We start from the raw sequence: 12,402 nt of genomic DNA on the forward strand, positions 1-12,402 counted from the left end.
AACATCTCTTAACACCTATTTGGTCAGTGGTACAAGTATTTCGGAACTGTTGTTTGGCATTGTTGATGTATTTGCTACAGTAAAATGTCTCTCTCATGGCTTTCTCTCTCATACTTTTTGATCTTAGAGTATGGTTTCTCATATATATATATATATATATGCAAATTTTTATTTTAATGTGAGATCAATTTAACCCTTCCTTGCCAAAAGAGTGCGGTAACCTCGTAGTAAACCGTTCTTTCATACTCTCTGTATAAACATCGTCTTTTCATATAGACTTTGCCAGGCTTCTCCAAAACCCTAGAAATCTCCTACCATGGCACTGTCCTCGCCATCCTCCTCCTTTAGTGATTGCGATGAGTCTCTTGTCGATGACCTCAATGCTTTCCACCAAGCCCTCATCCTCACTAGTGCCAATGCTGACGCTTTGTCAGGGCCCCTTTGGTTTCCGATTCCGGCTCTGATTCGACTGATGAGGATATCGATCTCCTCCGTGATCTCCAGTCTCGGTGTGTTTTATAGGCAAACAAACGCTTGCAAACCCTTATCATTTTAGTGCCCATACATACAAAACTCCTCCCACTTCACAAAGATCATTCGAAAACCAAAGAGAACCACGCACTAAAGCATAACCAGTGGCACAATGATCGCCACTATCTACTTAAAGACATTGCTGTCATCCACAAGGCCAACGGAGAAGCCATCCATGAGGTTCTTACTAATTAAGATCATGTAAGCTATTTGGTGAGGAGGAAGCTAACTTGGATAGGGATCGCCATTAGAAACAATAATCAAGGAGATGAAGAGGACCTTATCTAAGACCTTAATTGGCTTGAAACGACTAGGGATTTAGGGTTAGGGTTTCGGTGAGTTGGGGGATCGTGGAGAGGGTGAGAGGTAGAAGAAGACGGAAAGACGGAAGTGAGGAAGGAGAGGGAAAGGCAGAAGTGATGTTAGGATCGGGGATTTGAGAATTTAGGGATTTAGGGTTAGGGTTTTAACGAGAGGGGCGATGGAGAGGACGAGAGGGAGAAGGAGAGCGAAAGGTGGATGCTACCATAGCAAGAGGGACGATGGAGAAGGCGAGAGGAAGAAGGGATTTCTCATGTCTTCTACATCGAGATCGATAAGCGGAATGTTCACGAGGAGACATTATCAGAGACGTCTTCCTCTGAAGAATTTGACTGGTAGCAACAGTATCAGATTAAGACTATTTTTCTCTTGGAATCATGATACGTCTGCGGTTTTGCAAGAGCTAAAACACACTAGAATGTTGCCCACAACTTCCACCCATTAAAGAAGGACCTGATACATGATTTTTCCTTTCGAGTTTTTTCCTTTCACTTTTTAGCTTGTGTTGTTTTGTGATTCTTATTTGTTCCCGGTCGTTTAGCAGTTCAGTTAACTTTGTAACTCTCTTAGGGAAAAAAATAGAATGTTTCACAACTACCCTAGTAAAGTCATTATCCCCCTATAAATTTGTGCATTGTCCTTTTGACATTGTTCTATTATGTTTATATTGTTTTCATGGGTAGCCATTCTCCATCTTCCACTGTTGGCTGTATTAAAATGAACTTCAAAATTGAAATGAAACCTGCAGTGCTGAAAAAGCTAGAGTAATAGTGACTTCAAGAAAGACTTAACTAAACTATGATTACTGAACAATTATAGAAATAATAGCTATGACAACTTTAATGATCAAATGCATCTTCACCAGTAAAAATTTTGAAGCAAACCATTTTGAGTTGAATCTTCAGATATCAATAATCATAAGCAGCAGGATAAATTTTTTTTCAATTTAACAAGAAGCAGTTTGAGATGGTACTTAGACTCAGTTGCTACAGTGATGTCCATGATATCCAGATAAAAAACATGTGCTTATGAGATGCAATGTCAAGGCATAATAAAACAGTAGTAGTTGCACATGTATTTTAAAATTTGATATAATTAAGCTAACAGCACCAGCTGTTAGCTTAATTATATAACAGCATGAAAGATTCAAGCTAATGTAAAGATATATATCCAAGTTTACATTGCAGCTGCAGTAGGAATCAAAAGCACAAAAACAATATAATGAGTGAGCAATCATTTCAAAATAGCAAGAGCAATTGCAATTCAGAGTGACTGCAAGTACTGAATAAAATTATAAAACAGTGCACTAGTAGAGTTACTGGCAAATCATTATTGGAATGGATCTCTCTGTTCTCAACGCATACGAGGAGCTGTACAGCAGGTTATCGAACATGTTCGGGATTGAGAAAGCCGATAGGATGAACCATGTGCCTTACTGATGCATACCTAGGTAGTATGAAATGAACACCCACCTAGATGACTTACGGAGTCTGAATGATTTGTTATAAAGCTTTATTAAGGAGGAGCTTTATACCCATGGCTGCAACATTCACCATGACAAACCATTCAGGTATTAGCTATTGCTACAATCATAGTAGAACATTAGTTATTGTCATCACTTGATAATGCTCTAGTCTTTCAATGGATGGCATGCATATGTGAATTGCATGATATTTCTGCATTAATTGAACTTCAAATTCAGGTGAAACATTTCATTAGAGAGAGCTGTTCCTCAGTTAGTAATGATTGTCCAAATTAAAGAGTATTGACTGAGGTTACTCTGTGTTTATAGTGGGGATTCTAGAGGTTGGATTGTTACTATCAAGCTTTTTCTTTGGCAGTGAAAAGGGGTGTTAGGTGTATTAATATTGCATGTTTGAAACAAGCTCAACCAGCCAAGCACTCATGTTTCACATTCTGCCACAAATTGATCAGCAGCAATTAGGTGTGAAAGCAAACTCAGCAGGAAATTTTGGAGTATTCAAAAGATTTTTTCCTTGTTTTATGAGGCATAATATTTTTAAGAATATTGAGATCTTAACTAAAAATATAGGGAAAATCAAGAGCAAATCTTGAGTATTTAATGCATAGCATCCAAGTTCAATGTACCAATTAATATATAAATAGATGAGAATTGCGCTGATTATTTTGGTTGTACTAAAATTATTTCTGAAGTTCATATATTATCAGTCTGTTTCACATGGTAATTCTTTAAGGAGTTATTAAATCATTGTAATTGATGCATTGTTATATTTATCTGTTCCTTTGATATCTTATGTCGCCATTCATATATATATATATATATATATCAAACATCAACTATTTTGATGAGAATGAAATGATTGATTGAGTTTTGTATGTGATTAACAAGGTGCAATTAAAATTTTGATTAACTGACTAAATCTGGCAATTAAATGAAATGAATAAGGTGGTCCCTTGGGAATGCAAATAATAAATTCAGATAGTCTATTGTGATGACCAAACACTCATTAAAAAGAAATGTGATGAGAATCAATGTGTCACCGTTTTAAGTAATGAATTTGACACGCGTATATACCACAAACGATTGATCTTGTGCTTGTCATACAATATAAACAATATCAACCATAATTTTTTATAATTTTTTATAAGACAAAATCATTTTCATAAAGATGCATGATTTCATAAACCAGACATTTTATTTGAATTTATATATAGTTCGGTACAGACATTACAATTATGCAATTCATTACTCACAGATAACAGTTTCAAACAGAAAGCTCATGATATGATCTTTGAAATGGTTATGATTATTATTATTATTTTTACAAAAAGCTACAAACGTGTTATATAATCAGGAGTGTGTGTACAAAATGAGAATGAGTGAATCTGGTTTTGATCTTATTTTATTTTAATAAATTAATGATTTATTTATTTAAAAAAAATCCAGCTCTAACTAGTGTAAGGACACATGCATTTTTTTTTTTCATTGAGTGATAGATCTAACTCATCCCATCTTATCAGCAAACAAATTCAATGGACGTGATTAAACCCTAAACTTTAGATAAACGTGGCTCAATATCCTTCATAAAATTTGACTGTTTATGGTGAAAGATTCATGAACCAAATTTGTCAAAGAGGTTTTTTATATATATAATTATTTAAAAACTGTTGTTTTGAATTTATTTTTTTAATTTCATTATTCTGTGAAAATTATATAGAGCTACATTAGAATAAAGGATAAGTATAAAATAAATAATAGAAAAAAAAATTTCTGAACCTAATAGTAGGGTCGGGTGGTGTTAGGAGCGCCTGACCACATTCTCCATAGGGCCCTCTTATCATTTCCTTCTCCGAGCTCAGGTTATGAAAGAAGGAATTAATGGAAGACAATTCCAAATGAACTTTGTCTATCACGTAGGGTTGCCCATCACCATTGGAAAAATAAATAGATCATATTTATTGAGTCTTTGTACTTTTTTTTTCTTCGCTCCACGTGTTTTTTTTTTTTCTCACTGAGTTGGCCCACTACTTTTCTTTCTGGCATCAATTTCATTTAATTAATTCAAATTTTTTGAAACAATATCATGAATCTATATATTTATTTTAGGGAAAAATTACTTGCTTTCACTCATCGTAATTTTAAAAATTCAAAAAACCCCCTCCTACTTTTTCACACCGGACGTACCCTTAGTTAGTGTTTAACTTCCCTCTACCCCCTACGGCTCGACTTGAATGGGTCAGTGTTGTGAAATCCATTTTTAGGCTCGAAAATGGTGGGAAAGGAAAGCCAAAATCGCATCGTGTCACCCTTTCGAGAGCTTTCGCTTGGTTTCGATAGACAATGCCTAGGAGTTGCATTACATCTTGTTGTTCTCCTCGTTATCATCCCGAAATATATAAATCGGTTTCTCCATGAGAAAATGAAGTTGATTTCCATCGGATTGGTCAGTGCACTTCATCTTCAAATGAGTCGTAGTCGATTTTATTGTCGAGGCGAGCGTATGCCATTATCGTCTTCTCGTTTATGGTTGTAAAGTTGTATTACGACGAGGAAGAGCGATAATTCTGACGAGTTCATTCGTTGTAAAGTTCTTCTCGTTTATGGTTATCTATTTGTATATTTTTAAAATAATGTTTAACTATTTGCTATTATCCGGTTTTAAAATATATTACTAGTATGTTTAATAATTGTTATATCCGTTTTAATAATTGCCATCTCCGGGTTTAACATTATCTTTACGTGTATAACTATTCATATTAACGTGTAAATTCTCAAAGTCTCTGCAGTAAAGCGGTGATCTTTTTCGTTTGATCCGAATTGTTGGCCGGTGTGCGTGGCGGTGGCGAGGGTTATGAGTATCCGTGCGTAAGAATGTAGCGGCGTGTGAATTCTTATGCGCGTGACTATAAATATCAGAACACTGGATTCGTTGTCATCGATCGATGTCGGTCCGATCGTGTGTTTAACTTTTTCTCGGATATGAAGAGTGCACTAGCATGGACTTCGCACCATAAATAACCGAAAAGAACGCTTCCATGGACAACCACTCCTCGATCGTCCTCATCATCATCCTCGCCATCCTCCTCCTCTTCCTCCTCTTCCCATGGACTGACTACTCTATCACGAAAGGATGTTTCGTGAACCTTCTTCCCTTATCTTGAGAATCGTTTAGCAGTAATCACGAAACAAGTTAATCTATCTTTTTCTGCCCTAGTCAAAATGCTCTCGTAATTGCACGAATCGGAGGATTCTCAGTGAGTGGATGGCGACCGCAATTAAGCGAGCATTTCGACTTGGGTAAGAAAAGTTTTTCACATATTACGTGATTGCGGAGGATTCTCAGAGGAGGAGATCGAGAAAACGTCCTCTAAGGCGGGGTTGATATTTATCAGCTGAGACTTTTCATTTACGGTTTAAGAACATTACGTCGATTAGATCTGTTTATTACGTTACGTGTTTAACTATCGGGATCTTACGCTTAAGTCAGAGCCGCTGACACATTGATTAATAGTCGTTTTCATGAATGTGTTTGTTTAACCTTTTTAATGTTGATGCGTTATGCGAGGTTCAAGTTGATGCGCATGTTATGCTGGCCGTTGTGAGCGTTCGAATATGCGGACACTTGTTTTAGATTATCACGGTCAGTCGCGAGTGTCCAGAAGTCAGAAGGGGACGTTGTAAATGTTGTAAAATGTTGTAAATCTTTTATAAATAAAAGCGAAACAAGCTTATTTGAATGTGAACTATTGAAATTTAAGCAGAGACCTAGTAAAAACAATGTGGGAAACAAAAAGAGCGTCATTGTAAACAATAGAAAAAGTTAAACAATACTCAAGTTACTCTTTAAACAATGACAGACGGTGTTTTAAGAAAATCGTAAAGATGTTTAAGCAGGTGACCGGGAGTACCATCTTCAGTGCGATGTCGGTGAAAGCATTGATTTAAACAATAACATATATTTTAAGCAGGTTAAATCGTCTGTATTTAAATGGTTTTACGTATTATTTACATGATATAGACTTTATTTAAACCCAGGTAATCGTTATGTTAAACACTATATGTATCTGTTTAAACATAAAAAGCTTGAGCGTTTAAAGCAGATACTTATGTCGGCGTAATGATAGTATGTCTTCATCATGACGATGAGCATATATTTTTACTTTTTGCCCTTGGGATGGAGGAAAAATACCCGCCCTGATCACATCACGTCTAGTCTCAACCTCTATGCACTTTTTTGTCTTCATCGTTACTTTTTCCATTGCTATGTTTTGTTGTTTACATCTTCTTCTTCTGTCTTGGCTTATTTTTGTTCTTCATTTCATTTGGTTTTATCTGATTTGGTTTTGGGTCGATATATTATGGAGAGTTTTTGTGGTATTGCTAGATTGACAGGGGAGGAAGAGTGCTAATGTTCACGGCTCGAGACTTCTTAGGAGTTGGTGTTAGGCGCGAGATATGTGAGCGATGGGGTCTCGAAGTTTCTAGTCGATGGGTTAGAGTTCATCACACGGATGGATGATAAAGCGGTTTGCCTAATAGAAAAGCGATGTTGACTTCCGGCGGATGTCACGCGTCAGCTCCGATCTTAATGTCTTTGTAGTTGATCTTGTCGTCGAGGGCGAGAAAATGTGCCATTCTAGAGATCCTAATGAGCGAGTTTTACTCGTTTGTAAGTTCACTTTTTCTTTTAATTATTCGGTTGTGCAGGGGTCGTTGGTGTTTAAATATGTCAGTCAGTTTGCGTTAACATCTTGTACTAGTCGTTTTCGTTGTTAGATTAGCTGCTTAAGTATTTAATTTAACGTTTAAATATTGTCATTATCCACTTAAACATTATATTCTCAGCTTAACGTGTTGATCTTTTCATTTTGGTAGGTGTTGGCGGGGAATTGATTACTGCGAGTGCTCAGATTCATCCCGTGAGTGACCTTGGCGATGTGTGGGATGTCTTCATTTCCTCGTCGGATCGATTACGAAGTCTTTGTCGTTGGATAATGGACAACGTTTTGTCGATGTCGACATTTCGAGGATGTGCTTCGATCATGCTGATCAAAAGGAATTTTGACTTCGAGTCATAAAAGCAGACGAGCAGTCGGGTGGCGTGGAATCTGTTGCTAGATGTGGTTTGTCGTTAGGCGCCTTTCATCGTCGAAAAGGTATAACAAAAATACTTTTCGGAATCAAGACAATCAACCTCAGTCACACACTGCGGTGGTGGCATGGGTTCGACGTCATCCGAAAGCGCCCAAAAATGGGTTAAGCGCCATCGAGGTGATTGAAGCTCGAGGGCCGTCCACTATGTCTGAGGCCGTCGGCATTCGAAGGGCGTGTGCGGGGCATGGTGTCCACATACCACTACTAGCGAGGCTTGGTTGGGAAAAGAAACATGCCGGTGGTCCTCGGCCCAGCGTTGACATCTCTGACTACTGTTGTTTGCTTTGGTATGTGTGGATAAGGTGCAGCTGAGGCAAATCCGGCGGCGTTGCGATGCGTGGAAAGAGGCGGTGATCCGTTTTTAAGCGTGCATTCTTTTCTTTTCGTGGCGTGTATTGTGGGATTCGAGGGCTTTGCGCGGTACTGTTTTCTCGATGGTACACACCTCCTTGGAAAATATCGGGAGTGCACTCTTGGGTGCTGCAGGGGAAAGATGGAAACGATGGTTTTCAGCGTCGCCTTGGATATAGTCTGAAGCCGAGACCGATGCCGATTGGACTTGGTTGGCGTATCTAAGTTAGGCGATGCCTTATCACGAGGATGAGATGTGTATGAGATAATTAACCGTGTCGGGACGGTCAAGGGGCCTTGTAAGCGCAGTGCGAGAGTCTTCCTTACAGTCGCCAGTGCATCTTTGTCTTCGACATTTGGGCGATTTTGTAAGCCGATATCGAGACTTAGGAAGGCGTTGAGGGAGGAGTCTGGTCTATATGCTTCCCGCGTGCGTGGGCGTCCGCGAGCTAAAGATTTCGATGATCACGAGTGAATGAAATCGAGGCCCGCGAGCTGCGTCATCGGTTGATTAATAAATCGGATATGGCACGTTTAGCCGAATTATACGTTGACGAGGGTGATCGTTGGGGTGAGGATGTATTCGAGCGTCGTCGGATGGATTCGATGCTTGGATCAAGGAAGCTCGTCATTTCGGTGACGAAAATGGTGACTCCGTAAGGTCTGCGAATGTTGGTTTTACACTTAACATTTAAAAGCATTCTCAATCTTTGTTTAATTACACTTGATCGACTTTAAATATTAATCCTTTCGTTTAAAATATTTCTGATAATGTTCGAAACATGTTTCACGAATTATTTAACCATTACTTTCTTTGTTTAACCTTATTTGCGAGGTTCAGAGTTAATGCGCATGTTATGTGGCAAAGGCGTGACAGCGAGACAAATGGGAGACCTACTTATGCCCGGAGCATACGTTCGAAGGTAGAGATCGATTATTGAGGGCGACCTAAATCTTGGTGTTGATCGTTGTGTGGAGTGATGTTCTGAAGTGATGGAGCCGGTCTTGCGACAACTACGTGAGATCTCGTCATCGAACTTGTTACGTATAGAAGGTGGCGAAGTTGTGGTATCCCTTGCACAGAGCACGCTTGTGCGTGATAATGCGAGCAGAACGCATGACGTCACGTGATTTATTAGCGGGTACTTCAGCGTCGGCAATTCTAGCGGCGTGCGAAGCTATATTCCCCATACCGACGATGACATGCCTTGAGATGGAAATCGTGAGCTTCGTTCTGCGACCGCTGTGGCGAAAAGGCGGCTGGGGCGGCTGGGCGAGAAAAGAGGATCGAGTCGCGGCGTTTGATGTCCATGAGTTACATTGCGTGTACATTGCCGTGGATTCGGTCATGATCGGCGATCTTTGCTTGATGAAGCGTCAGGCCCAGAGCTAGGCATTGTAAATAAAACGCGAGCGATGACGGGAAACATTGTGTATTGATGGGCGACTTTCCATATTTAAACTCTTACTCTTTCTGATGAATTGAATGTATTTAAGCAGAGCGTTTGTTATTTTTAAACGGATCTGTTTGTAATTTGAAATATTTCAAAGTGATGTGTAAAGCGATATATGAGTATATTTAAACGATGAAGCGGAAATGTACACAATTCAGCGTAAATTAAACAATGAAATGGCCCGAATGAGCAGCTGTGTGCCCATATTTAAAAGCCCCATTCTCGTGAGATGACTAGCCCTACCACTCCTTAAGTATGCGGGTAACATACCTTAATCACGAAATATTTCTAAAGAGAAACATTGTTTCTAAAGGAAACATTGTGTATGATCGATGACTTTCCATATTTAAACTCTTACTCTTTCTGATGAATGCATTTATTTAACAGAGGCAGGTGTTATTTTAAGCGGATACTTTGTAATTTGAAAATATTTCAAGCGATGTTTAAGCGATATATAGTATATTTAAACAATGAAAGTGAAATGTACACTGTAATTAGAGCGATAAATTAAACGATGAGAATGAGCCAGAATGGAATTTAACACCTTTACAATTCAAAAACAAACAAAATTTACATTGAGATATCACGGGGACATGTTTTTCAAAAAACAAAATTTAACCAGCTTGTGCATGACCCCTTTGTCATGGACATGACATTGCCCTCACTCCTTAAGTATCGGAGTAGCATACCTTAATCTACGAGGTAAGGGCGATGCATGCTGCGATGGCGAAGTAACTTCTCACCCCAAGTAATTGCTCGATAAACCCGCTGGCGTGAGGCGAGTGCGATCGGCGCTTCCTTGTTTTTGGCGTGGGGTTTCCAAGTGGAGTCGCGGCGGGTACTGCCGTCGTCCCGACTCGCCAAACTACATGCTCGACGTAATTGTCGAATAGATTACTCTTGTCGAGAAATATGTAAGTCGAGATTAGAATACCGATTAAATACCGAAGCGAGATAATGTCGGACATAATTAAGAAACTTACCATGTCCAATGCGTCCTTATCGTACCGGACGTGAAGAATAATGCACATATTCTTGTTTTATCATTGTCCGGGGCAACTGACGTGGAAGTGGCCATTTCATGATTATTGGGAGGATGACAATTTGAACTTAATGCGTGTTCGCCGCAGCATCCCGACCATAGCCGTAATTGTTTCGTAATAGTGCGTCGCTTTTGGCATAAGCAGTATGACGAGTCACGGTGATAGGCAGCAGCTTCTTGTAAAGATATGGCGCTTTGCTCGTGACTTTTGTATTATGCATCTGGCGTCCATCAGCGTCATCGATGACCGTCTCCTTTCCCTCGGCGTGTATAATTTGTCGCGTGTGGTCTTGGCGGTCGTCGTTCTTCCATGCAGACGGTCTTTGAGGATTAGCGATATCGAGATATAATAAGACCATATTGTAAATATTTAAATAGATATTATCAATTGTTACATGATATTATATATAATTAAGCGTTAAGTGAGACAAATTAAATGATAACACGAAAGGCGTTAAACACTATTAGAAAATCGTTAAACACTATAACAAAACCTTTAAACAATATCATAAAAACTTTTAAACTTACCGTCCATAGGCGGGTTGAGGAAGATCCTCGTCGACTAATGCTCGTGTTGTTAAACAGCGACAGCCATGACCCATTTCTTCTTCTTGAATAAAAAGCTTTTCGTAGAGTGCAGTCCCAGTTGTTGATTGGCCTTGATCGTCTCTCTCGTTGCTCGATCGGGGTGTCGGCATCATCTCTGCCCTTGATCGGGGACGATGGCGGCGACATCAACTGCGAACACGTCGCTTACATGGTTGTTCTTGTTGTGGGATTGTGTCATGCGCTCGATGCGAGACGGCCAGCGGCACGTCAACCATGAACGCATCACTCACATGGTTCTTGTTGTGGTGGGATTGTGTCTACCTTGGATGCTGATCTTGTCGGCACTGACCCGCGACCACGACAGCGAGTTGATGATCTTCTCAGCCGTGGCGCATGATAACATCATCATTGGGGAACCAGCTGAACTTGTTCTTGATCTTCGGGGATTGTGTCCGTCTTTGATCACTTGATCTCGGCGTAGGTTCCAGCGGTCGAGGATTTTATCAAGAAGAGAGTTAACGACCTTCTCGACGTGAGCCAGCACATCATCTCGATGTCCTCGCGTCGTGAGTCATGTCATCAGCGACGACGGACCTCGATGCTGGCGTCGGTAGCGTGATGGTGTTGCTATTGTTTCATCGTCGGTAGTGGAGTGGAGACGCGGTGATGTTCTCTCTTTTGCCAAGTCTCTTGAATGTGGCCGCCTTGGAATGACCTTCCGATGATGTCGTCGTCGTCGAAATTCCGGCCGCCTCGTTACGTCCGGGTGCTTGATTCTTTGGAGGGATGGCGCGGTCCGGTTTGTGAGCGATCCTTCGGGTGCCTCGACACGACGCGACAAAGCCGAAAGCTTCGATCGTCAATATACGGCGTGCACGCGTGAGGTGCGGTGACATCTTCGCCTAATATCATCCCGGTGGGTGCACGCCACGGTCGGGGGCTACGATCGGGGGCTGATCGTTGTCGTGGTAGGGGGTTGTTGCGATCTGAGGGAGTGGGGAGGGCTTCTCGGTGATCGAGAATCGTCTTGCTGGTGGTGGGTGTGGAAGTAGGGAGAGCAGGCGTCCAGTAGCGCGCTGATGAGGCTGCCTTCTCATCCAGCACTCGAGCGAGTGGTTTTCCGGAGCGATAGCATCCGTCCAGTCGGTTGGCCCCGACAAATATTTCTTCTTGACGTCGCGAGAACTCATTCGGGAAACTAACATATGTAAACCAAACAATTTTAGTGAAATCAGTTCATTTTAAAAATATAAAACTATATTTAAGCAGTGTTTATATATTTAAAGCGTTATAGAATATAATTAAGCAGGAGAACAAAAATATTTAAACCCGAGTATGAATAATAGTTAAGCGGTAAATACTAAAGTTAAGCGCTAAATAAAATGTTTAAACATTAAAGACTCATATTAAACATTGTCCATGATTTATTACCTCTTTTTCCATCGGCGATGACAAAATGTGGTTTCTACTGAAATCGCTTTCTTAGGTAAGTACTTTCGGCTGTAGCGCGACATCCT

Source organism: Dioscorea cayenensis, chromosome 14 (genome assembly GCF_009730915.1).
Source record: "Dioscorea cayenensis subsp. rotundata cultivar TDr96_F1 chromosome 14, TDr96_F1_v2_PseudoChromosome.rev07_lg8_w22 25.fasta, whole genome shotgun sequence".
Lineage (NCBI taxonomy): Eukaryota > Viridiplantae > Streptophyta > Magnoliopsida > Dioscoreales > Dioscoreaceae > Dioscorea > Dioscorea cayenensis.